Source organism: Chiroxiphia lanceolata, chromosome 15, assembly GCF_009829145.1.
Source record: "Chiroxiphia lanceolata isolate bChiLan1 chromosome 15, bChiLan1.pri, whole genome shotgun sequence".
Classification (NCBI taxonomy): Eukaryota; Metazoa; Chordata; class Aves; order Passeriformes; family Pipridae; genus Chiroxiphia; species Chiroxiphia lanceolata.
This window is the reverse complement of record NC_045651.1, coordinates 3,911,857-3,936,572: the sequence shown is the minus strand read 5'-3', so window position 1 is coordinate 3,936,572 and position 24,716 is coordinate 3,911,857. Positions and strand designations below refer to the sequence as shown.

Below are 24,716 nucleotides of genomic sequence, written 5' to 3'. Positions count from 1 at the left end.
TCTGTGACCCCCCTCACTGTTGCAGGGTCAGGCTGCCCAGCATCACCTTCATGTCCCATGTCCCTCCCCAGTTATTCCTGGCTCCCTATCTGGAGGCAGGCAGAGGTCCTGGATTTGCTCCCTGACTGGGGAGGAGGCAGTGCAGACCCCACTGGTGGAACCTCATGGCTCTGGTAGGCAGAGGGCAGGGCCAGCTCTGCTGTTTGTTGACATGCTTCCTCCCTGTCCCCTTTGCCATCTGTCCCCATCCCCTGTCCCCTCTATCCCTGTACCCTGGATCCTCCATCTCCACCACTGTTATTCTCTAGTCCTGTCTCTCTGTCCCTCCAGCCCTGTCCCATTTGCCCTTCATCCCTATCCCCATTTCCCTCTTCAACCTTGTCTCCCTTCCCTTCCATCCTTGGCCCTGTCATCCTCTATCCCTGTTCCCTCACCCTCCTTTCCTGTCCCATTTGCCCTCCATCCTCATCCTCCTGTCCCCCACAGCCCCCAGCACATCCCGGGAAAAGGCTCCAGTAGCAGGACGGAGGCTCATGGGCTGCATCCCTGGCAGGATCTGCCCTGTGCCGTGGGGACCTGCCAGTCTGGAGGCACTGGGGGACCCTTCTCTGGATCTGGGGGGCTCCCTGGGGCTGGAGCACCGGTGGCTGGGCTGTGGGAGTGCTGGGCAGTCTGGAGGTTTGCTGGGGAGCACTGGGTTGGAGCCCCAGCTTTGCTGCTGCCACTGTCTGCAAGTCCCCACTTGGCCCCATGCCTCAGTTTCCCCTCTCTTCAGGGATCCTTGTCCTCGATAAAGGTGATTTGTGCTCATGGAAGTTTTCCAGACACTCTGAGAAGTGAAATGCTGCTGCATTTGGAGATCTTCAGAGGGTGGCAAACTCCAGGTGCCACCACCACAGGCCGTGCCCTTGGCGAAGCCGACACCAACACCCTGTGGCTCCCGGTGGCATCGGGGAGTGGGTCAGGTCCTTAAAACCAGCCAAAAACAGGCGAAGGAAACGCCCTTGGTGAAGCCCACCTGGGTGAGATGGTGTTGTGTGCTGGGCACTGTCACCAGCTGTGGTGCTGGTGGGATGATGTCCCTTCTCCCGTGTGTCACCCTCACCCCACGTGCCTGGCACGAGGCTCCTCTGCTCCTTTTTTTGGGGAGGGCTGAGAGGCTGAATTGTGGAGGGAGGCAGGAGGGGAGGGCGCTGGGATGGCGAGCAGAGGAGCTGAAGGGGTGCCCAGGAGGAGGGGGCAGTGCCCCCCCATCGCTGCCGCCCAGGAGGGAGATTTTTTTTTGGGAAGGCAGAGCATCGTCACAGCACCCGCGGTTGCAAATCCCAGTGGCTAAATATGCGAGAGGCACATAATTAACGAGACGTGGATCAAATACAAACAGCGCATCCGAGCTCCTCGGCCCCCCCCTCCCTCCCCTCCCGCCCCATCGCAGATTTTTTTGTTTCCTTTCGAGGCGGGAGCGGGGTGGGAAGAGATTTCGCATTCCTGTGAAAAAAAAAAAAAAATCAACGGCAACACAAACCCAGTTTCATTTTTGTCAGGGTTTCTGCTTTTGAGAGGGTTTGGGTATTTTGCTGGCAACCGAAAAGGCTGCGGGAATTGGGGGTGGTGGGTTTTTTTTGGGCTGTTTGTCCCTGGAAAGCTGCTCTCGGCTGAGGAGTGGGGATTGAAGCGATTTTTTTTTAAACTTCCAATTTTTCAGTGCCCACCACTCAAAGGGGAAAAAAAAAAAAAAAGAGCCAACAACAGCTCTCCCCCTCAGCAGCAAAAAATCCTGTCAAAAAAGTTGAGCAGGAAACTTCTGGGCCAAGCATGTTCCCCCCCACCCCCCCGCGGGGCCAAACCTCGGGATTTGTCCCCTCCCTCCCGGTGACTTATCGGGCCATCGATTATTTGCTGTTTATTCAGGGGGATTTCAGCGATGTCCCGCCGTGGGACCACGAGGTCTCTCCTGGTGGCAGCGGCAAGCCCAGGGCTCCGGGGCTCTGGAATTGGGGTTGCTGACCCCTGGACCAACACAATGTGTACCCAGGTGTGGTGGTGGGATGGGGGGGCTGTGAATCCCAGAATCCCCCCCCTGCACCTCGCCTACCTCTTGCTTTTGGGACCTGCTGCCAACTGAACCCCACGGGGGGAACAGAGGAGTGGGGCTTCACCCAGATGGATGGGGAACACTCTGGGGTCACCCCATGGAGGGGAGGGACAGAGGGATTGACACCCCACAAGGGACATAGAGAGATGTGGTACGTGCAGGGGGACACCCCACAGTGGGGACAGAGGGATGGAGAACATTGAGGGGGTACCCCATGGGGGGGATGGACAGAGGGATGGGCACCCCGCAGTGGGACAAAAGGAGAGGAACCACTCTGGGGTAGGGGGGTGCACACAGGGATGTCACTGCTCAGGACACAGAAGGATGGAGGGAGGCACAACAGGGTGACACCCCACAGGGAGGATGGTGACACCCCACAGGGGACATGTGGGGAGTGGGGGGGCACAATGGGGTGACACCCATGGATGTGGCTGGGAGATGGGGTGCACAGTGGGATGAAACCCGTAGGGGACAGGTAGGACATGGAGGGGGTACAAACAGGGTGACACCCGTGGGGGTGGATGGGATATGGGGTACAGAGTCCAATCCCATCCGTGTGGGTGGCTGGGACACCATGGTGACACCCAGAGGGGTGGCTGGAAAACGGGGGGACACACCACGGTGACACCCGGGGGGGCAGCTGGGAAACGGGGGGACACACCACGGTGACACCCAATGGGAGGTGGCTGAGACATGGAGGGGGACACAGCCCAGCAACACCCGTGGTGAGTGGACAACCCATGGAAGGCACAGCACAGTGACACTCGTGGGGGCGGCTGGGACACAGGGGAGGGGGTGGGCACACCGTGGCTACCCCCGCGTGTGCCTGTGTGGGTAGATAAGCCGGAGAGGAGGGGGGGGGGGGTCCCAGCGGGGTGAACCCCTTTGGGGGGTTGGATGGGGCACGAGGGACACACTCCGGTGCCACCCGCGGGGGCAGCTGGAACGCAGCGGGGTGACACCCGTGGGGGGCTGCGGGGACCCTGGGGGGGTGGGTGTGTGCGCACACGGCGAGGGGGGTCGGTCGGTGCCGGGTGTGTGTGCGTGTGTCTGTGTGTCCGTGTGTGTGTGTGTCTGTGTGTCCGTGTGTGTGTGTCTGTGTGTCCGTGTGTGTCTGTGTGTCCGTGTGTGTGTGTGTCTGTGTGTCCGTGTGTGTGTGTGTCTGTGTGTCCGTGTGTGTGTGTCTGTGTGTCCGTGTGTGTCTGTGTGTCCGTGTGTGTGTGTCTGTGTGTCCGTGTGTCTGTGTGTCTGTGTGTCCGTGTGTCTGTGTGTCCGTGTGTGTGTGTGTCTGTGTGTCCGTGTGTGTGTGTGTGTGTGTGAGTGTGTGCCGGGCGGGCGGCGCGCGCGCGGGGCGGCGGGGGGCGCGCGCGGCGTGTCGCTGTCGCGGTCGCGGCGTGTCGCGGTCGCGGTGTCCGGCGGCGCTGGGGCGCTGCGCTCGGCCCGGTCCGGTCCGGGTTTTGCCGGCAGCCGCGGGCAGCGGCGGCGGCGGCGGCGGCAGCGCCGTGCAGCGCGGAGCGGGGGCTGCGCACTCCCAGAGCGAGCGGCGATGTGGAGGTGGGTGTGCGGCGGCGGCGAGGCACCGAGCCCGCCTCGGCTCCCCCCGGCCCCGGCCCCGGCCCCCGGGCAGGTGCTGACCACCCCCTTTTCCCCCTCCTTTCCCTCCCCTCCTGCCCCCCTTTCCCCGGCGCCCCCCGCTCCCCGGCAGCGCTGCCCGCAGCGCGGTGGCTCCCGGACCGCCGGTCGGTGCCGGCCCCCGGGGCGCTCCGGGCGGCGGAGTTGGGGTGGGGGGTGTTGAGGGGGTGGTGGGTAAAGCGGGGGTGGTGGAGAAGAAAAAGTTTGGCGGGGGGATTCTCGGCTCGCCCCGCTGCCCGGCGCCGTGCCCGGGCTGCCCGCGGCGGCGGCGGGGCCGGAGCTGGCCGCCTGCCCGCCTGCCCGCGTCGGGCCCGGCCGGTGCTGCCTGCGCGGCGCCCGAGCGGCCCCGCCGCTTCCCGGGGATGGGGAGGGATGGCGGGGGGACGGCGGGGGTAACGAGCAAAGTTTTTCTCGGCGCCGCCGAACCCCGCTGCCGGTACCCGCAGCCCGGCGGGGATGCGCTGGGAGCCGCGGGGAGGGATGGGGTGAGCCCCCCACGTCTCCCCCCCGCCGCCCCGGGGCCGCCGCGGCAGCGCCCGGTGGTTTCCCGGGTGACAATGGTGGCGGCGGGGCCGGGGGGCGGCGGGGGCGGCGGCGGCGGGGGGAGGCGGTGGGCAGCGGGGCCGGCACTGCCACCCGCGACGGGGATCGCGTGGGGGGCGCCGGGGGGGGGACCCCCAACCCGGCGCTGGTGGCGGCCCCTCCGTGCTCGGTCTCCGCGCGTGGGTCGCTGCCGCCTGCCCGGGGTGCGCCGGGCTCCGGCCGCAGTTTGGCTCCGCCGCCGGTGCCCGGGCGCGGGGTGGCCGTGGGAGCGGCGCCGCTCGCCATCGCCCAGCCATGTGCGACAACTCACCCAACTTTATCATCCCCCCCCCTTCCCGTTCCCAACTAACCCCCCACCCCGCCCCGCTTCGCCGTCAAACGGGATTCCCAAACACCCCGCTCCCCCCCACCCGCGGCGGGGAGGGCACCCCGCGCCCCCCACGCACCCCGACACCCCTCGAGCCACCGCGGTCGCGCCGTGGAACATCCCTCTTCCGCACCGGCGTGGGTGCCGCCAGCCCCAGAGCCACCGTGGGGGCTGTGGATTGTGCCCGAATTCGGGAATTACGTCCCCGAACTCCGCCGAGCCGCGGCCCCACGCGCCCCGTGGGGGTGTGGGGTGTTTTGCGGTTTTTTTCCCCTTTTATTTTAATTTTATTATTCCTAGTTTTTTTTCCACCGCATCCCGCAGCCGGCAGCGTCCTTCCTGCGGGGCCGGGGCTGCTTCGGGTCGGGTTATTCTTTGCTGGGATGATTGATTGGGGAGAGGAGGATAGGGGGTGGAATGGGGGGGTGGGAGATGGGATGGGGATTGCGGGGGGGGCCATCCCACGCACAAACAAAGCTGCGCACACATCCTGCGGTAACGGCCCCGCGTGTGCGCTGACCCGGCCAGGCAACCTTCACCCCCCGCCGCTCCCTGCCGGGGGGGGCACGGGGGGGATGACGGGGGGTGCCGTGCTGCGGGAGGGCGGGTGAGGCCGGGTTTTGGGGAGGGGTGGAGGGGATGCCCATCCCGGCTACCTGGGGCGCGGAGCCGTGGCCGGCGGAAGTTTTGTTTCTCTGGAAACGGGCCCTGCTGTGTCAGCGGCCCCTTTGTGCCGCTTTGTCCGCGCCCCCCGGCCCCCAGCCCGGCGGCGGGGCCGCACCTGGGGCTGCGGGGGAACGGGGACCCCCTCGCCCCCCCCCCGCACCTCGGCCCCCCTGTGCCCCTGCCCCCGCTGCTCCCCTCGGGCTGCGCTGCATCCCCCGGCGGGGCCGAGCCGAGGGGGGGGTCGCATGGGAACGAGGGGGGTGACCCCCCCCCCCCCACGAGGTCCCGCTCAGCGGGAGCGCTTGTAGGCATGGAAACCCCGCTCCCTCTGTCCGTCCGTCCTTCGCATTCCCACCGGGAAGAGCTTTGGAGAACCGGCTCCTCCAGCGGCACCCGCGGGGCCGCCGCAGCGCATCCCCGTCGGTGGCGGTGTCACCCTAAAAGTGTCCCCGCGCGGGATACCCCCGCAGGTGCCCCCGGAGGTGCCCCCGGCGGGGCGCCCCCCCCTCCCCGGTGCCGGTACCGGCGTCGCCCCGTCGCGCTGGCAGATGTCGCGCCCTGACCTCGGGGCCGCCGCCGGGGGAGGGGGGGTGTGGGAGGGGTGTGTGGGGGGACACGGGGACGGGACGATGGGGACGGGGACGCGCCGGCGTGTGACAACAAAAGCAAAGTAACAAAGGACCCGCCGGTGCCGCTCAGAAGTTGGTGCCGGCGCCATTCGGGGCTCGGTGGCCCCGGGGGCAGGGGCGGGGGGGGCTGTTTGCCTGGCGGGATGTGCGGGCAGGGGGCGGGGGGTTGCTGTGCGGGCGCCACGAATATCCCCGTGTCCCCCCCCACGCTCGGTGGGAAGAGGCAGGAGACGGCCGAGGCGTCCTTGACATGGATTTTGTGGCGGGGATGCGGGCAGCCGGCGCCGCGCTGCCAGGCGCCTGCCCGCACTCCTGCCCGCACCCCTGCCCGCACCCCTGCCTGTCCTGCCTGCACTCCTGCCTGTGCCTCCTGCCCGTGACACGAGGTGGGCGGGAAGGGGAAAGTGGCTCTGGGTGCTGCACCCCAGAATTCAGCCTCTTCCTCCTTGGCAGAGGTGGGTGCGAGGGGAGATGCTGTGGGTGTGTTTGGGGGGTGTTTTGGGGATCTCTCACCCTGGGGCTCACTCACCCACTGGCATCTCCTGTTGTCACCAGGGCTATTCCAGGCAGGTGGCAGCAGTGCAGGTGCTGCTTGTCTGTGACCTGGGGATGCTGCAGGGCTTGGGGGAGGCATCCTCTCCCCAAAACTGCCCCCTCTGACACATCTGTGTGAGGCGCTGGGAGGAGGGCCAGATCCAGGACGCTTGGCCCTCACAGCCAGCACCTGGCACCTGGTGTGTCCGTGCAAGGCTTGGCTGAGGCTGGATCCGGCCCTGTCTGGTCCTGGACCCTCCACCTCCCCCAGCAGGGACATTCCCTGGGGTGGCCACAGTGGGTGCCGCCGTTCCCCTGCCTCCCTGGTTTGTTTTCCCAAATCCCAGCCGTAGGAACAACCTCTTGATTAAGTGTATTAATAGTTAAACTTTCAGCTCATAGCTTAAACTCACCAGACCACGAAAAGCTCCCTCCTTTACTCATGCTCTGGTGCTCAACTAAAATATTGCACTCAAAAGGCTTAGTTTTTTTTCTTTCCCCTTCCTTTTCCCCTGACTCGACTTTGACTCCTGGGAGCATGGGGGGTCCTGTGGGACCCCCAGTTGCCATAGCTGCCCCTTGCAGCCAGAGCCCTCAGCACAGAGCCCAGGAATGGAGATGGGGGGCCAGGTGTCCCCAAAGTGAGTGGTGCTCTTGGAACTCATCCAGGCTGGGGAGGAGCATGGGAAACACCATCCCAGGAAGAGGGTGGCCCCCCACCCAGTTGGGGACATGGGAATGGATGGGCTGTGGTGGCTTGGGAAGGGCTGGAGATGCTGGCAGCAGCTGGTGTGTGGGAGCGGCTGTTTTCCTGCCAGGCAGGTGATGGGGCAGGAGGAAGGTGGGAGGTTCAACCATGCCAAGTGCAAGGACCTGCACCTGGGTGGGGGCAGCACCCAGTCCTGGCAGAGCCAGGGGGTGGGTGGGCTGGGAGCTGCCCTGGGGAGAAGGGCTGGGGGATGCTGGTGGGTGACAGATGGGACATCAGCCGGCACTGTGTGCTCACAGCCCAGAGAGCAGAGTGTATCCCGGGCTGCACCGTGGCAGTGTGGGCAGCAGGGTGAGGAGGGGGTGCTGCCCCTCTGCTCTGCTCTGGTGACACCCCCTGGGGCACCACGTCCAGCTCTGGGGTCCCCAGCACAGACAGACCTGGGCCTGTTGGAGTGAGTCCAGAGGACTTCTGGGAATGGTCTGAGGGCTGGGACACCTCTGCTCTGGAGACAGGCTGAGAGAGCTGGGGGTCATCAGCCTGGAGAAGAGAAGGCTCTGGGGAGATCTTAGAGCCCCTTCCAGTCCCTTAAGGTGCTCCAAGAGAGCTGGAGAGGGACTTTGGACAAGGGATGGGGGGACAGGGCAAGGGGTGAGGGTTTTAAACTGCAACAGGTCAGAGTTAACTTGGACATAGCAAGGAAAAAAATGTCTTATGCTGAGGGTGGTGAGGCCCTGGCACAGGTTGCTCAAAGAAGCTGTGGCTGCCCCATCCCTGGAAGTATTCAAGGCTGGGGCTTGGAGTAACCTGGTCCCTGGAAGGTGTCCCTGCCCATGGCAGGGCATGGAATGAGATGAACTTTAAGGTCCCTTCCAACCTAACCCATTCTGTGACTTGATGCAGGGGCAGTGGGGTAGGAGGGGCAGAAGGGGTGTTGGAGCAAAGGGGTGACTGGAGGAAGAACCACCTCCAGAGGTGGACAGTGGGAAATCCCAGTCCAGTGGGAAGGAAACTGTGGGTTTGCTCCTGCTCAGCAGTGGCCCTGCTGTGGGGATCAGATCTGCAGCAGCCTTTGCCTTCAGCAGAGGGACATGTCCTGGTGGGGAGGCTGTGACTCATAGGGAACCCATTGGGGCAGCATTAGGGCATGTGGGCAAGGAGCAGTCTGCATCCCTATCCGTGTCCTGTGTCCCTTGGGACACCTGTGGGGCTGGAGCCCTGGGAGAGCTCCAAGGAAAGCCAGGCAGCAGGACAGTGTGACCCCAGTGAGTGGCTGAGGGCGACCCGTGGGTCCCATTGCCTTTGGGAAAGTCCAAAGGGCACGTTTACCCTGGCACTGGCCCTCGGGTGCCTGACATCCACAGTCACAAAGCCTTTGTGTCTGTCAACATCTCAGTGCTGATGGTGTGCCCTGCCCCACAGCCTCTCCTTCTGGGGGGCTGGAGAGCTGGGGGGTGCATCCCTTACATCTTTGGAGTGATTTCATCCCTGCTTGTGTTGTCCCTTGGCTTTCAGGCAGGTGGAGTGTACTGATGGTCCGAGATGACAGCCCTTGCTGCACATGGGTGGCAGCCTGTGATTATGTGGATAAAAGGATTTTTGAGGTCAGAAGGTTTTCCAGAGGCTGCCTTGGTGTCCCTGGTTTCCACCATCCATCGTTATGGCATGGAAAAGGGACTGGACTGACGGCTCCCAGGCTGTGGGCTCGCCTTGGGATGTGTGGGTCTGGCTTGATGTCCTTGTCTTGTATTGCTTGTACCAAAGTATCTTCCATCACCTGAGCTTGGACATCCTTTGTGCCAGGAGGATGATGAAGGCCTGTCACCTCCCCACAGTGATGGTGACAGTGTGGTGGCCTGGGAATGGGAGGGTGTGTGTCAGCCGTGACCCTGGAACTGGTGGCTAAGAACAAAAAACAAAAAAAGCTGTTTTCTGATTTTCCAAGCAGGATGTGCTTTTCCATCCCCACCCTCCCAGCTCAGAGAGGTGGGAGCTGGAAAAGGGCTCAGGTCACTGGCTCTGCCCTGTGGCAGCCCTGTGATACTTCACTGAGGGCTTGATGTGATGGGACCTACCCTGTCATTTCTGTGTCACTCCTAAGATGGGCTTCATCCCCAGGGTCTGATTGTCACCTGGGTGGTGGCAGGGCTGGGAACAGTGCTGTCCTGGCCTCATTAGTGACTCTAGTGGGGTCTGGGTGGCTGTTGCCACCCATGAAACCCCCAGTTGACCCTGGCATGGGTTTGGTCAGCAGGTGCTGAGCAACCTGGGGATGGCCTGGGCTGGAGCCAGGGTTGGGTTTGTGCTCTGATGTGATGAGATTGGGTATGTTCCCCTTTGGCTTCCTCTGGTGCTGCTGTCCCTGGCCACCTCTTGGTTTGTGGGTGGTTGCCCGTGGTTGGAGGTGGCCCTGGCCTCGCCTTTGCAAACCTGCCTTGAGTTCATGCTCCAGCTCTTCATAGGAATATCTGGGCAATATCTGTCTCCCACAGTGTTCCTTATGGAGTCTTCAGCTGTGCCCGAACAAGCAATGCAGCTCCATCCACTAAACCCCCAGGTTGTCTCCTGGTGTCCCCAAGGGTCTTGGTGTCATTGGTTTTCACTTCTTTTTGCTGGGACTTGCCCTTGTGGTCTTTGTGCCTCCTTATTGCCTTCAGAGACTGGATTCTGGGGCCCACATCTGAGTCTTGAGTCCTGTCCTTGCTTGAATGTCCTGAAGACTGAGTTCTCACTTGAACATCCCGACCCTGAAGGGTGCCAAGTGTTTGCTTTTCCTCCTCTGTGCCCACTTTCTGCTCAGAGGCAGATTCCTGCTCTCCAGCCTCTTCTGGACCTGGAGCAGGAGCAGGGAGGACCATTCATGCCCAAGGAGTGTTGATGCCTGGGGGATGGGAAATGAGTTGTGCCCACAGACGATACTTGGAGGGTGTGTGGGACTCACAGAATGGCCTGGGTTGGAAGGGACCTGAAAGGTCATCTTATTCCAACCCCCTGCCATGGACAGGGACACCTCCCACTAGCCCAGGTTGCTCCAAGTCCTGTCCAACCTGGCCTTGGACACTTCCAGGGCTGGAGCAGCCACAGTTTCTCTGGGGTCTCACCACCCTCCCAGGGAAGAACTTCCCCCAATATCCCATCTAACCCTGCCCTCTGTCAGTTTAAAACCCTTGCTCCTTGTCCTATCACAGCAGGCCCTGGTGAAAAGTCTCTCTCTGACATAACAGCCCCTGTTATGTGTTGAGAGGTCTTTCAGCAGGTCCAAATCTCACCTGGGCCCTGGTGAGGTGAGGGGTGGCAGTGGCTGGTGACTAGGATGTGGCAGTGGGTTGGGTTGTCCTTCTCCACTTTCCTCTCCTGCATGCCTGCCCTGTCCTGCTGGGATCACAGCAGAGAGGTACATCCCAGGCACCCATGGCACCCAGGGTCCCCATGGCCACTGGGATCACAGCAGGGAGGTACATCCCAGGTACATATTGCTCCTGGTGTCCCCACTGGGATCACAACAGGGAGGTAGATCCCAGGCACCCATTGCTCCTGTTTTACCTATGGCCACTGGGATCACAGCAGGAAGGTAGATCCCAGGCACCCATTGCTCCTGGTGTCCCTGTGACCACTGGGATCACATCAGGGAAGTAGATCCCAGGCAGCCATTGCTCCTGGTGTCCCTGTGACCACTGGGATCACAGTGGAGAGGTAGATCCCAGGCCCCCATCACTCCCAGGGTCCCCATGGCTGCTCCCTGCCCTGCTCCCTGCTGCCAGCTGGAGACTTTTCCCCCAGTTCCCGCAGCGGGTGGGAGCGCTGGCCGGGGATCGCTGGCTGGGAGTGCTCCTCCTGCCCTCTGCTTTACCTTCTGCATCTCACTAATCTGATGACCGGAGGTATGCGAAGCATTTCAAATATGGCCTCGTTAGCTGGCTCCGGACAGAGCACGCAAGAGCCGTTTCTTCACACTCCTATTCCAGCCGGCTGTTGCCGTTCCCTCCTCCCACGGGCATCCCGCTGCCACCGCTGGGATGGGCACAACTGGTTGAGCCCATCCTGCCCGTTCCCTGTGTGTCCTGGATGTGTCCTGGTGGCTGTTGGGTCCTGGGGTGATTTGAGGGCCTTGTTGGGCGCGTGGGCGAGGAGCGAGCATGCGATGGTGCTGGGGAGCAGGGTTTCCCCTCTGGTGCCAGGGAGCAGGGTGTCCCCTCTGGTGCTGGGGAGCAGGGTGTCCCCTCTGGTGATGGGGAGCAGGGTGTCCCCTCTGCCTGCAGCCTTGGGTGCCCAGCCCCCCCTCAGCACACCCAGCCCCCTGGAAGGACCTGGAGGGGATCCCATGGCATTCGTGGCCTTGGGGCTCCCAGGGAATCTGATAGGCATCAGGGTGGGGGATGTGGGGTGGGTGCTGGCTGGACACTGAACTGTGAAGGGGCTGTCCTTCCCCACCTTCCCCTCTGGCATCTGTGGGAAGCACCCAGTGTAGGGAGTGAAACTGGGGGGCACAGTGCAAGTGTGGGCACAGGGAAAGGGGGACCCTGAGATCCCCAGGGAATGGGTGCTGTCCAAGAGGACTGCAGCCCATCTCTCTCTGGCTCTCTGGGGTGGTCCTTGCAGTGCTGTGCCCATGAGGGTGTTGAGGTACCCACCTCGGGGTCCCATGCCTTTATCCTTGGGGCATCCCATCCATCTCTCCATCCATGTCCATCTGTGTCTCCCCATCCCCTCCATGCCCTGGTTGGCACAGGGGGCTGCCCGCTGGAAGGGGCTCTGTTGCACCAGCACTGCTGTGCTTCTGCCTGACCCCAGCACCAGCTCTTGATGTCCCCAGTGTCCCGGTGACAGCGCGAGCCTGGCACCACCTCCCCATCCCACTATTTAAATCTGGGGCTGGGGGCAGAAAAATAAACGCGGAGGACGAAGATGATGATGATGATGATGGTGGCTCTGACCGCCCTTGGGGACAGCTGGCCCCGCGTCGGCGTCCCCGGGGAGGGGATGCCGTGGCCTGGCACAGCCGGGCACGGGGCTGGGAGCTGGTCGCCAGGCGTTTGCGCTTTAATGCATCAGGACAGCTTGCAAATTCCAGGCTGGCGAGGCGAAGTGCCGGCCGCGGCCGAGCGTGCGCGCTGTCGCGGCGGGGGCCGCGCTGCCAGACCCGGTTAGCTCCCTTATCTCACCCGCCGCCGCGGGGGGACGGGGGTCAGGGCAGGGCTGCGGGCAGCCCCTGCCTCCCACCCTGCCGGGGGGGTCTGCGCAGCCCCCCCGCTGCAGCAGAGGTGGGGTATGGTGGGGGTACAGCGGGAGGTTGGCGCGGGAAGGGCAGGTTTGTAGGGACCTCTGTCCCCCTCGGCATCTGCAGGGACCCCATCTCACCATCTGCAGGGAGCTCTGTTGCTCCTGTCCCCACAAATGCAGGGACCCCGTCCCCTCTGTCCCCCTCCTGTCTGCAAAACCCTCCTGCAAGGATCTCTGACCTCTCCCCTCTGTCCTCCCCCGTCTGCAAAGGCCCTTGTCCCCTCCTTCTGCGGGGAACCCTGTCCACTTTGTCCTGTCCTTGTCTGCAAAGCCCCCTGTCCCCCTTCTACAGAGCCCTCTGTTCCATCTTCTGTAGGGGCCCCTGTCCCCCCATCTTCAAAGCCCCTTGCTTCTCCCCATCTTCAGGTATCCCTGTTTCCCCCTTCTGTTGAGAACCCTGACCCTTCATCTTCAGAGCCCTGTGTCTCTCCCCATCTACAGGAACCCCTGTCCCCCTTATGCAGATCCCCTGTCCCCCCTTCTGCAGAGCTCTGTGTCCTCCCATCCACAGGGATCCCTGTTCCCTGGAACCCACAGGAACCCTTGCCCCCTTCCCAGGCCTCCCTCTGCAGAGCCCTGGGGTGATTCCCAGTCCTGTCCCCCCAGCACCAGGGATGACCTGGAGGTTGTTCAGGGACAGCCATCTGAATCCCAGGAGAGAAGGTGACCTGTCATCTCTACAAACAGGGAAACTGAGGCAGGGAATGCCACTGAATCCTTTCTAAGAAGCAGTTTCTCATCCTTTCCCTGAATATTTCCCAAATATCTGAGCCCATCCATCGTGCCAGGACCCCCAGGCTTTGCCCCCATCTCCCCGCTGCTGCATCACCTCCCTCCTCCCCATCCTCACATTCAAGTTAAATAAAAGAAGCCTTTAAAAACATGCATTGCCACCTCGCTGGGAAGAATTGGAGTCACCTGGAGTGTTAATCCCGAGGCACCCTGGGGCTATGGGTGCTCCCCGGGGTGGAGGAGGAGGGGGCCCTTTGCTTTGCGAAGGCGTGGGGGGATTAGTGGGAGGATTGGTAAATCTGACCCCAGGTAAAGATTAAGACCCAAAAAAAAAAAAAGGAAAAACGTTGTGTTTTCTCCCCCGTGCTGATGCACCGTGAAGATTAAACTGGGATGAATCCCTGTGGCAGCCGGTTCCATTAGGGGGTGGGGGACGGCAGGGAGGGATGTGAGGATGGGGCAGGGAAGGGGGCTGTGTCTGGGGGTCTGGAGATGCCACAGCTGGGGGAAAAAGGGAGAGCTGGAGAAAAACAGGGGAGCTGTAGGGGAATGGGGGACCTGGAAGGCCAGTGGCCAGTCCCTGGGGGTTCCCAGGCTGCCTGTGGCTGCTGCTGGGGAGGGGATTTTTTGGGGGGACAACCATATCCATAACCACTGACAGCCTAATCCTGGAAATAGCTGGCACTGGGCTGTGTGTGGGCGGCTTCAGCAGCTCATCCCAAAGGCCAATAGGTTTATGGATAGGGCTGGAAAACACCCCAGCAGCACGAATAAGTCCCCCACCCCTGTTAGAAGTGGGATGTTCTCTTATCCCATTTGAGGTCACTGGTCTGCATCCCAGAAACCATCCCAGCACGTGGCCACCTCCAAGGATAACAGGGACCTCACCTTTTTCTGAGCCCTCTACCCTTCACAGCCCTGGGGCTCGAGGGGCTTCTAACAGAGCCCTGAGAATCTTGTCTTTCCTGGTGGTGACGCTCCCCTGGGAAGTGCTGGGAAGGGGGACAAGGGGCTCCCCTGTAGGACACGGAGTGGGGGACATGTTCACTCCCACAGCCAAGGGAGTGGGAAGGGACTGACTTCCCTGCCATGGTGCTCCTGTGTCCCCTTGGTAAGGGAGGGGGGAGATGCTGAGACCAGGGGCAAAGGAAACTGGGGAGACCCCTCTGGGCTGTCTGGCTGTCCTAAGGACCACGGGACCAGTATGTGCTGGGAGGAGACTGGAGTGGCACCCCTGGGGTGGACCATGGAGTGGCTGACCCTGCCATTGGGGATGAGGCTTTCTGGGGGGCTGAGCACTGGCTTGGGGGTAAAACACTGTTTTGGGGGGGGTGAGCACTGTTTTGGGGGGCTGAGCACCGGTTTGGAGGTCATTTTGGGGTGTTGAGCTTGAGGGGCTGAGCACCATTTTGGGGAGCTGAGAACCGGCTTGGGGGTCAAGCGTCATTCTGGCTTGGAGGTCAAGTGCTGTTTTGGGGGGTTGAGTGCTGTTTTGGGGGGTTGAGCACCAACTTGAGGGTCATGCACTGTTTTGGGAGGCTGAGCATTAGCATGAGGGTTGAGCACCATTTTGGGGGACTGAGCCAGCTTGAGGATCAAGCATTGTATTGGGGGCCTGAGCCCCAGTTTGGGGTCTGAGCTTTGATTTGGGAGTCATGCACCGTTCTGGGAGGCTGAGCAGCAGCTCAGTGGCCGAGCATTGGTTCAGGGCGCTGAGCACCAACCTGGGGGGTTTTGCTGTTTTGGGGGGCTGAGCACCCCCTCAGGGGTTGAGCACTGGTTTGGGGGCTGAAGACTGGTTTGGGGCTGAGCACTGTCTCATGGGCTGAGCGCTGGTTCAGGGGCTGAGCACCAGCCTGGGAGTTGAGCACCATTTTGGGGGGCTGAGCTGGTACCATCTCAGGGGTCAAGCACCAGTCCAGGGTGTTCAGGTGTTCAGAGCTGGCTTGGGGGGGCTGAGCACTGTTTTGGGAAGGCAAGCACCAGTTTGGGCACCGAGCACCAGTTTGGGTGGCTGAGCACCATTTCAGGTTGAGCAGTGGTTTGGGGGGGCTAAGCACTGGTTCTGGGGCTGAGCCCCAGTTTGAGGGGCTGGATCCTTCCTCAGAGGGCTGAGGGGCAAGCACCCCACTGAGGGTGTGCTCCTGTCTCACATCCCGTGCTGGGGGCTAGTGGGGCCAGTGTGGGGGTCGTTCCTGCTCTGTCTTTGCTCCCTGTCCTCATCACAGGGTGGCCTCAGGATGGAGAGTAGCTGAAAAGCTGGCTCTGGGTCTGTTCACTCCACCCAAGTGTGTGGGCCCATCCCAGCCCTTCCCTGCCTCAGTTTCCCTCCTGCAGTGAAGCTCTTCAGCTGCCCCTGCTGCCTCCTGCCCACAGCATTCCAGCTGCTCTTCCACTGCCGTGGGCATCCCTTCCTGGACATGCAGGGATGGGAAGGGTCACCTCACCCCCATGCCCAGTGGTTGGGTGCTGGTACCTTGGCATCCCTCTGGGTGTTCCCCAGGGGCTCAGATGTGGTGGGTGTCCTGGCAAACCCTTGCCCAGCCAACTCCATGCCAGAGCCTGACTGGTGGTCCTGGCAACCAGGAATCGAATTTACCAGGACCTTTTCCCGGGGCAGAGGTGGCCCTAAAGCTGGTGCCCACATCGTGGTGCCAGTGTGGGAGGGTGGGTGTGGGTGGGTGCAGGGGCCACTTTTCCCTGCCAGCTGAGCTGCTGCCATCGGAGCAGGGAGAATCCCAGGCCCCTCTCCTCCCAGTGGGTGGGGTCAGACCCAGACCAGGAGGTTCTGCATCACCCCAGCAGGGTCATGCCAGTGCCATGTCCTCACAGGCTTCCTGGGATGGGTTGGCACTGGGAGCTGGGCAGGGTGTGATGATAGTGGAGTGTCCCCTCATAGGAGAGGGACAGCACTTGGGAGACTGGCCTCTCTGAATCACATCCTGGAGAGGCCAAATCCCGCTCTTCCATCTGCTCTCTGGCTTTGCCATGGGGTGCTACCCCCCAGCTGCCCCCCAAAGTTCTCCTGGGGGGTGACCACAGGGTGAGGGACCAGGGGTCTCCCTGTGTCCATCCCAGACTTGTCCAGGAACCCCATCCCAGAGCTGCAGTCAGTGCCCCATAGGGGGAAGCAGCTCCTGGGTCCCTTGGGAGTGGGTGCCCCCCATCCAGCCCTTCTGTTCCTGAGCACTCAGCACCATGTACTGGGTGGAAATAAGGAGAAACTTGGAAATTCAGGGTTGGAGAAGGGTCGGGAGCTGCCAGCAGAGTTTCAGGGTGTGAGTGAGTGCTGGGGGAGGTGGGCAGGGACGCAGTGCCCCATGGTAGGATGGCTGGTATCCTGGGCGATGCCGAGAGCATCCCTCTGAGTAATCTCCTGGGAATCTGTGTGTGCGGGGGGAGGGCCAGGCACTCCAAAAAGACACAAACCGTCTGTGCCCTCGAGGCTGAGACCGCCCCAAACTCATCTCATGGGTGAAAATAGCTGTGGGGCGTGGAGGATGCTTGGCCACATCCCTGCCCAGCTTTACTTCAGCCACATCCTGGCTGGGGGGAAGGGGGGAATGCCTTGCTCTGAAGGGACCCTCCGGTGGGCTTTGTGCCGGGGGGGCTGTGCCGTGTCGGAAATCACGTGGCTCAGGGACTTGGGGCTTTACGGGAAGCGAGGGTTGAGGCGAGGGGCAGCTCCCATCCCCCCGGGATGGCTCGGCCGGGGTTCAGCTCTGGATCAGGCCCCCAAACCAGCTGCCCCGTGGCCGTGGCTTCCCGGCAGGCGCAGGGCGAGGGGTGACGGGGGGGATGAGGAGCCGCCGTCGCTCCCCGGAGCAGATGGTCCCTCGGCAGCAAAGCTGCCCCTTCCGCATCGATTACCCGGGCCGGCCGTTTAACGATCGCTTTCCGGGGTTAATTAAACTCTCCTCGCCGAGGGCGGCTGGGCAGCGGGGCCCTACCTGCCTACAGCCCTGATGGACCCCCCCAAAACGGGGGGGGGACGAGCCTGTGGCTGGAGCTGGGGGTTTGCTCCCAAGCCAAACCTTAATATCCACCCTGGAGTGCAGCGGGTGTGCCAGGAGGATCGGCCCCACCGTGGCTGCACTTCTCTCCGGGGCATCCGGAGCAAGGTCAGCTGCCCACTCTGGTTGTATCCCACTTCCCAGGCAGCATGGGGTGCTGGAGCAGAGGCTGCCTGGCGTCTTCCCCTGAACGCTGGTTTTTTTGGGAGTGGTCCCTGCTGCCTTGCTCTGCCCACCCATGTCTCTATTCACAATGATCTTGGAGGAAGGAGTCGAGTGCTTGGTGCAGACGGTGGCTCCGGAGCAGCACGGTTTGCTGGGCAGGTCCCAGCCCTGGGATTGTCAGGAGTCGCTGCTTCTTGCATATCTAAATGTGCCCTTTCAGCCGGCGCTCTCGGTCGAAACTGCCATCTTTTGCCTCATTGTCAGCCTCGCCGAGGTTACGCATCGTTTGCTGACTCACAGCCTCCTGCTCTAATTACTCGTTCGACTCCCTCCCTGGAGCCACCCGGCCAGTCCCAGCACATCCCTTCCCGCTGCTGCACTGCCAGCCAGGGGGCTGGAGCCGGGGCATCCATGCAAACCTCCTCCCTGCACCCATCCCTACCCACGAGCATCGCTCCGAGGCTCCGGGTTCAGCTGAAAGCGGCTGTCCCGGTCGTCTGGTCCAGCTTCCCACTGCTCGCACCCCTTGGGATGGTTTTAGGGTGCATCCGCGGGGCTGGAGCTGGGGCATCCATGCAACCCCCCCTCCCTGCATCCATCCCTGCCCGTGTCATTCTCTCCTGGTCGCCTGCTCCAGCTTCCCACTGCTCACACCCCCCCGGATGGTTTTGGGGTGCAGCCAGGGGGTGGTGGGTGCTGGCAGGGCGAACACAAGGTGTACCCGACCCACCACGCACACACGATGCCAGAGGGGCTCAGGGCTGGCTGTCCCACCGGGCATTCCCCCGGGCATGGCCCTGCTGAGGGATGCTCCGCTCCCATGCGCTCCCTCCGAGCTCTTCCCAGGAGCATCCCGGCCCCGCGGCCCCCCGGGGCGAGCGGGAGCCCGGCCCCCCCTCGGCGGCAGCGCCGGCTGGGACGAGCCGCGCACTAAACCCGTTAGCTGAGCCTCTCTGATCCCCGTCCGATACGATCAGCCGCCGGGGAGCTCTGAGCCGGGCCCAGCGTGATTTCCAGCGTCGGGGAGATTCGAACAGACGCCGCAATTACTGATGGGATTGGGCTGATCCCGCTCCCGGTCCCGCTGCTCTGCACTGCCTGGTGTCCTGTGTGCCAGAAACGGGGAAAGCACCAGCTCTGCCCTTTTTAATATTACTATTTTTATTATTATTATCATCGAAATATCCCCCCATCCCGGGCTTGCCATCACGGTGTGGTGCCGGTGGGAAGAGCCTGCTCTCCTCTCCAGCATCTCCCTCCTCAGATCATTGCACCTTCCCAAACTCATCCATCCCAGCAAGCCAGATGGATGCAGGGGCTCGAGTTGGCTTTAATTAATTTAATTTTTTATCTTCCCCCCCCCCTTTTTTTTTTTTTCTGGTCTGTAATACTGAGGCGGAAACAACATCCCTGCAAATCCATCTTGCTAAGGGAGGTGAAACCAAGCCGGGTAATCCGGTGGTAAGGACAGCTCTCCGATGGGTAATGCAGTCACACTCGCCTTGGAAGACGAGATATTTTATATATTTATATACCAAGGTAAAAAAAAAATAGCCATATATGTGTTTGCACAGGCTTCTGCCTGTCACAGAGTGGTCCAACCACGCATCTTATCTCATAAAGCCATATTTTGGCCCTTTTTTTCTCCCCCCCCCAAGAAAGTGAATTTTAAGCACCGGGAGACAGTGATGGTTTCTTTGGAGCTGTTAGGATCTGCCATGTACAATAAATCTGTCTTAGTTTGTGGATTATTGGCCCAATAGACCGTAACAGCTCTGTCAGCCCCTCCTGGCGCGCTGTGTCCGGCGAGCTCAGCCTTTGGTGGGTTTTCCTGGTCTTTTTCTTATTTTTCAGCAGGAATTTGCTAAGGATTTTTCTGTGCCATGTGCGTGTACAGCAGCTGATAGGGAATTCACAGGAGCTCAGTGGCGTGCTTAGGTTTTGGGGGTTTTTTTGCTGTTTTTTTTTTTTTTTTAATATATTTCCCCTCTGGAAAAACCCGAAGGCACAAAGTCCAGATCCCCAAAATAGGATGAAAAGGAGGGCAGAGCCATTGCTGCCAGGGGCTGCCTCCCCAAAACTTGTGCTGGTTGAGAGCATGGATTTACTGAGTGGGGTTTTACAGCTTTCCAGTAGGGTTTTCCCTGGATGGCCGTTGTTCCCAGTCCCCTGTGCTTGATCCAAGCCCAGAAAAAACAGGATTTCCCGGGGATGGCGTGGGATGGTGTGCTGGCCCCTCCAGCCTCACTGGGCCAAGTGGCACACACTCCTGTCACCCTCAGCCTGATTTTGAGGCCGGCTGGGGGGACCTGCATCTGGTCTTGCCGCAGCGACAGCCCCACCACATCCTGCTGCGTGGGCTCAGCGTGGCCCTGGGGGAGGATGTGGGGTGAGATGTGGGGTGCAGGTGTAGGGCAGGACGTGGGGTACACAGTGATGATGGGGGTGAGCAGCAGAGGGTGGGCGCAGGGTGCCAGAGTGGGGCTGCAGGCACAGGGCACAGCTGTGGGGTGCAGGCACGGGGATGCAGGTGCCACACCGATGCCACGGCCTGTGGAGAGATTAGATCTGTGCAGGGCTGGGGGGGGGGACACGCATCCACCTTTGTCCTGGAGGCGGGCAGGAGGAGGCGTGTGGGATTTGGGACGGGCTGAGCGCTCGGCGCCGTCAGCGATGGCCCGTCCGGGAAGGGGCGGGCGGGGGCGGCCCCCGCGGTGCCAGGGACGGGCGGTGCCGCGGGGGGCTGCGGGCTGGGGATGCCTGTAAGTCCCCCCGGGCGCTGCTCTGGTCCCGGCAGCTCCGTAATAAGCCCATTAAGAGCTCAGGGAGCCTTACACCTCGGGGGGCTGCAGCAGGGACTTGCACTGCTTCGGCTTAAACCCCTTGAGCCCAAGCGGGGGTGCCCGCTGTGGGGACATGAGGACGCCCGCGGGTCTTCTCTGGAGGCACCCATCCTGAATCCTTTGTGGGTGCCAGCTGCTTCTCTCGGGATAGTGAGGGCTGCAGCCCTGGCACCGGGCTTTGGCTTTGTTGCATTGTTAAAATGCAGCATCGGGGTGAAAAAGTACATTTTTCCTCTGAAAAATCCTCAGGGGAGGATGTTCCCCCTCTGGGTGCTGCTGTTCAGAGCCACAGTGTGTAGGAGAAAGGTGCAGGGAGGGCAGGTGGGTCCATCCAGGGTGCACGAGGATGGGGAAGCCACGCTGGTCGAGGGAAACCTTGTCAGGAATAGCTGGGGAATTTTTCTACCCTTAACTTGGACGTGCCTTATGTCAAAAGTGCCAGAAACTGAAAGGAGGAAAAAACTCCCCATGGATAGGTCTTTGTGAAACCTGTGGGATGGAAACAGCTGTGTCAGAACACTGAGGGAGACGTTGTGGACAGTCCCTAAAATTCCAGTGGCTCATCCCAGCCACAAGGATGATCTTCCTTTTGACCAATCCACCACCTACAAGACCACATCCCCTGGTGTTCCATCTCGATGGGGGATGGAATCTGTGAGGGATTCCTGCCCAACTTGTCCCACAGCCCCTGCCTTGCTCAGGCTCATCTTCCACAGATCACGTCACCGAGGGCAAGGTGCAGGACCCCCTGGCATGGGGAAGAGGGAGGAAGATGGGTTGGAGGAAGCAGCAGGTGGAGAAGAATGTCCATCATGAAAGCTGAGAGCAGTCAGTGGGAATATCACCCCTTTGGATGGGTGCCCTGTGCTCTGGAGCTTCCCTCCCATCCCAGGGGCTTGCCAGTGCCATGGAAGGACCTGCCCAGAGATGGGGATGTGGGTTTTGATTTTCAGGAGGGGTGAAAACCCTGATGGGATCAACCCCTTCTGCATGGCTGAGGGAAGATGGTTCCCTTCCAGGGGGCACCAATCCAGCAGGAAGGTCCCTGGAAGGAGGCCGAAGGATCTGAGCCCAGCCTGGGCTGGCTGGGGAAGGAATGGACCAACATGTGGCAGGCACCAACCACATCCAGCTTGTTCCTTGTCATTCCAGCTCACCACCTTGTTCCTCAGCTTTCTGTGAAGTGAGGAAAGGCAGAAGTATTGACATGTAACTCCAGTTTTAGTGTAGCCCCTGAAAGCTTGGGGCCAGGAAGGACCAGTAAGCCCAGACAGATGGTGACACCCTGCAGTCAGTCCCCCTCAAACCACATCTCCAGTTTGATAAGCCCTTTCCAGCCCCCACCATGTGGTGTTTCCTTCATGCTCCAGCTCCCCCAGGATCAGTCCTGTGGCTCTTCTCTATCTTCCTCTGTGTTGTGACAGCTTGTAGACGGGTTTTTCCATGGCTCCTCTCCTCGAGGTCATAGAGTGAACCCCTGTGTTTCTTACTGTGAGTCCTGTAGCTCCCTCAGCTGAGGGTCCCCCCATCCTGATTCATGCTGTGGCTGGTGATGGTGACCCTTTCCTCCTTCCCAGGGCTCCAGCTCTACTTTCCAGCTGTCCTGGGGTTGGTTCTTTCAGATCTGCCAACTTCACCTGTGTCACTTGTGCTTTTTGGGTAAGGCACAGTGCTGGGAGTTAAATTGTTGTAGAATCACGCTTTGGGTTGGAAGGACCTTGAAGCTCATCTCGTTCCACCCCCCTGCCATGGGCAGGGACATCTTCCACTGGACCAGGGTTTCCAAGCCCAATCCAACATGGGCTTGAGCACTTCCAGGGATGGGGCAATCACAGCTTCTCTGGGCAACCCATGCCCCACCATCCTCACAGAGGGGAATTTTTTCCCCCATCTAACCCTGCCCTGTGTCAGTTTAAACCCCTCGCCCCTTGTCCTGTCACAACAGACCGTGGTGAGAAGTCTCCATCTTTCTTCCACACCCCCTTCATGCATGGAAAGGCCACACTGAGGTCTCGTGGCTGCGTCAGAACCCCAGGGAAGGGACAATCCAAGTGTTCTGTAGCAGTCCCGATGTCTGCTGCAGCCAAACTGGGATCTGACCAAAGAGAGAAGCTTGGCCTTGTTGGTACAACACCTCCTTGCTCTGCCACCCCATCGGTTTTCTGGGAACAGTTTTCCAGGAACAGTTTTCCTAAAGACTCTTCCCAGGAGAAGACTGCCCAGGAGTGCTGTTTTTCCATCCTGCCATGTACAGGAAAGGAAGATGCCCTTCCTCTTGGGCCGATTCCTGAAGAGGCATTAAGAACCAAGAAAGATATCCAAGAGGACATCTCCGAAGGAGAGCTTGGCTTGGGTCAGTCCATCACCTGTGGCCTCAGGCCTCGGGCACGTTGGCCCATCCAAGAGCATGGTGTGTGTTGGTGCAGGTCCCTTCCCAGCTGTGCTCCTGGTAGAAGGCAGGCCTTCTCCCCTATGACAGTTGGTCACCACTGAAGCCGATGTCACAGTGTCCCCCCCACCCCATCAGCCGGGATGGGGCAGTGCCAAGGCTCCCTGATCCCCAAGATGTGGTGCAAACCCTCCCTGTGGCTCCGCTCTCCTGGAAGATGAGCTGCTGTTTGCTCCCTGGGATCCAGTAGGATCCGAAGGGAGGAGCACCGTCTTCCTCTTGATCCTGGGATGATCCAGTTTGCCCATTGCTTTGGGTTCTGCATTAAATGGTTTCCTTGACCGCCTTGCCCCTGAGCTTGGTTTGGAAGATCCAGGTCAAGTGCTATAACTGTCCCTCATGGAAAAGCTCAAGGAGGGGAAAAAGACAGGAGTGCAGGAATCCCAGGGACCAGTGAAATCGGTGTCTGAAGTGTTCCCTAGGATGAAGGAAAATAGTGGAACACCTGCCAAGAGTCACCAGTGCTGGAGGTGTCGGCAGCAAGTGTCCCTGTCCTCTGGCACCTGCTGGCCTGGGCAGCACCCTTCCCTCTGCCCAGGGCTCCAGCTCCGTCCTCTTGCTTGGCATCTTCCAGTCCGCCCTCCTGTGCTGCCTGGAGTTGTCCTGGGCTCTCTGATTCCATCCCCACTGCCTCCAGCAGGAGCTGTCTCGGAGCTGGGGTCACCTGCGATGTCTCAGGGAAAGGGGAAGCTCTTGGGGTGCACAGCAGTGAGCTTGGGCAATGCTTGTGTCTGAGCTAGAGAGCCACCAGGGTTTGCTCTGTGTTATTCTGGATTTAAAAGGGAAAAAAAAAAAAAAAGGGTTTGCTCTTTCCCAGTTCCTGCATTTCCTGAGAGCAGCCTAGCTCCTAGCTTATCTTCAGACAGCCTCAGGGGTATTCCCTTGGAGTTTGGGAGTTTAATCAGGCATTGCTGGGGCATGTGAACTCTGCGGCGAGTCGCCGTTCCCAGGGAGGGGAGCGCCTCTCGCAGATATTTGGGTTGGCGTGCCTGGGCTGGGGGCTGGGCTGGCTGGGAACGCGCTGCTGCTTTTCCTGGGGATGCGACTGGGAATGGCCGGGGGCGGGGGGGGGCGGTGACGACCTGCATGGCCGAAGGGGGGGGGGGAATTGCAGGCAGGATGCTGGCAGCAGCCGCGGGCAGGGTGGGGTCCCTTGGACACTCCTGTGGCAGGGCTGGCTGGGCTTCACTACGCTGGTTTGCACCTTTCATCCCCCCCAGCCCTGCTTCTACCACCTGCCTCTTTTCTTCCCAAACCCACGGGTTTTCCTTGTAGCATCCTAGGCGAGAGCTGCTGGTCCCCACCAGCCATCCTGATCCTGACCTGGCACCCTCCTCCTGGCCTCCCCAGCCCTAATCTGACCAGTGAACTGGGCAGGGAATCAGGATCCCGGTGGAAATGCCCGACGCCGGGCTCTGCCTCGCCGGTGGAACCGAGGGCTTTGTTGCTGGCTCTTTCGCAGGCAGGATTTCTTTTTTTGGGGGCTGGATATATTTCTGGCAAGTAAAATGACGGATGCTCTGTTTCGTTTCCAGTGGCAGCGTTTCAGATTCCTTGCTCCAGGGCAGGAGCCGAGCGAACTCCGATTCCAGAGCAGCTCTGGTACCTTGGCAGCTTAAAGGCCACGGGGTTTGCTTGAATGACAAGCGGTGCCGAGCACGGGGAAAGCTCGGGAGAGGCACTTCTGTGCTCGTGCCCTCCATCTCTTGCAGGAGCGAGAACCCACAGAGGCAGGGGAGGCAGCTTTATGTTGTCTTCCCGCTCCGCAGGCAAACTGGGGGGTGGTGGAAAGACAACATGGAGAAGGATGGCGAGCCCTGCCTTGTGGGGGTGCTCCCTGTGTCGCTGCCAGGGAGATGGGGAGAGGCACACAGTCTTGAGGCAAGGCTTGTGTCTTCTCCCCAGGAGCATCCTCTTGGATGCTCTTAACCCAGCTCTGCCTGTGCCTCCCCTCGTACCCAATTCGGAAGGACAGAATCATGGAATCATGGAATAGTTTGGGTTGGAAGGGACCTTAAAGCTGACCTTGTTCCACCCCTCTGCCATGGGCAGGGACACC

At 61.0% G+C, this 24,716-nt stretch overlaps 1 protein-coding gene across 2 annotated transcripts in view; it reads left to right on the top strand.

Annotated features, from left to right (window-relative positions):
* Nucleotides 1-3,581: 3,581 nt before the first annotated feature.
* The window catches only part of CXXC5 (CXXC finger protein 5), a 36,942-nt gene continuing 15,807 nt past the window's right edge, over nt 3,582-24,716 (top strand). For both annotated transcript variants that reach the window (XR_004359812.1, XM_032703174.1), the window contains exon 1: nt 3,582-3,649. The gene's annotated coding sequence lies outside the window, so the exon portion shown is untranslated. The remainder of the gene's footprint in view (nt 3,650-24,716) is intronic.